Source organism: Canis lupus, chromosome X (assembly GCF_011100685.1).
Source record: "Canis lupus familiaris isolate Mischka breed German Shepherd chromosome X, alternate assembly UU_Cfam_GSD_1.0, whole genome shotgun sequence".
NCBI lineage: Eukaryota > Metazoa > Chordata > Mammalia > Carnivora > Canidae > Canis > Canis lupus.
In genome coordinates this window covers 57,842,848-57,844,849 of record NC_049260.1, presented here as the reverse complement: position 1 = coordinate 57,844,849, position 2,002 = coordinate 57,842,848, and positions in this window count along the sequence as shown.

Below are 2,002 nucleotides of genomic sequence, written 5' to 3'. Positions count from 1 at the left end.
CTTGTGATGAACACCAGTTTGGTGTATGGAAGTGTTGAAACACTATATCGTACACCTGAAACTAATAATGCACTGTAAATTAACTAACTGGAATTTAAATAAAAACAAAACAAAACCAATAAACCTACCAAGACTAAATCATGGAGAAATATAATTATAAATTAAAGCAAAATTAATTCCAATCCTTCTCAAACTGTCCTAAAGAAATTAAAGAATGAAGAAGAAGGAAAACTCCCAAACTATCTTAGAAGGTCATTATTACCTTAACATCTGTGAGATAATAGAAACATATATATTAGTGTCTGCCTCTGGTTCTTGATACAGAGCTCCTGAAACCCTTGTAATTTCCTAAGTGATAAGGGCACCAGGAACATATTTTGCTCTAATGTTTAGTCTTTGACCCTAGTTCTTGACACAAGTCTCCTGAAACCCTTATAATTTCCAGGATAATAGGAGTGTCTTTTATTCTAATGAGGCAACTCTGAGTGGGTTGCTGGATGGCCCCTGGGTGAGGGCTGGTAACTGAAAAGACCAAGCCATGATTAGAAGCTTACAATTTTCACCTCCCCATTTTCTTGATATGAGAGAAGGGTTGAAAATGGAGTTAATGATCAATCATGCCTACATGATAAAGCCTGCACAAAATCCCAAAAGTATAGGGTTCTGACATCTTTCAGGTTGATGAACACATGATGGTACTGAAACAGTGGCATGCCCTTTCTCCATACCTTGCCCTATTTAACTCTTCTGTTTGGATGTTCTTGGGTATTATGTCCTTTTACAATAAACCGGTGATCTATTAGGTAAAATGCTTCTCTAAGTTCTGTAAGCCACTCTAGAAAATTAGTCAAACCCAAAGAAAGGGTCATTGGAACCCCCAGTCTGTAGTATGTTGGTTAGAAGCACAGGTGATAACCTGGGCTTGCAAATGGCACCTGAAGCTGAAGTTGGTGGGGGGCATCTTGTAGGACTAAACCTTTAATCAGGGGACTCTGATAGTATCTCTGAGTAAATAGTGTCAGAATTGAGTTGAATTCTTGGACTTCTTGCTGGTGTCTAAGAATTTATTGATGATGTAGGGAAATGCCTCTACACATTTGCTGACCAGTAGTGAAGTGTTAGTAGTAAAGGTGACTCACAAGAAAGAAAGACTGTAGGGAAGAGCTAGGTTTTTCCATATACAGGGGTAGAAACATTAGGTTTTTTCATTATTACGACATTATTACATTATTACAACATCAAAATCAGATAAAGATACCATAAGAAAAAATTATGGACCAATATCCCTGATTAATATTGATGAATTGTTTTAAAAAATACTAGCAATCTGAATTCAATAGCACATTAAAAGAGACATACACTATGATCAAGTGGGATTTATCCCTGGGATGCAGGATGGTTCAACATATGCAAATCAATAAATGTGACACACCACATTAATAGAATGAAAAATAAAAACTTGAGCATCTCAATAGTTGCAGAAAATGACAAAATTTAACATCCTTTTATGATAAAGACCCTTAACAAACTAATTATAGAAGAAACAGATTTCAAAACAATAAAGGCCATATATGACAAACCCACAGCCAACCATACTCAAGTGAAAGATTGAAAGCTTTTCCTCTAAGATCAGGAATAAGATAAACATGCATACTCTCATCACCCTTATTCAACACAGCACTGAAGACTTAAACAGAAAGACTAGGCAAGAAGAAAAACTAAAAGGAATTCAAATAATAAATGTAGAACTAAAATTGTCTTTGTTTACAGAGAATATTTTTTTAAGATTTATTTGTTTATTTGAGAGAGAGAGAGCACCTGAACAGGGAGAGGGGTAGAGGGAAAGGAGAGAGAGAATCTCCACCAGACTCCTCACTTAGTGTAGAGCCTGATGCAGGGACCCATGCAGGGCTTGATCCCAGAGCCATGTGATCATGACCTGAACTGAAATCAAGACTCAGCTGCTTAACCAACTAAGCCATCCAAGTACCCCCAGATGATA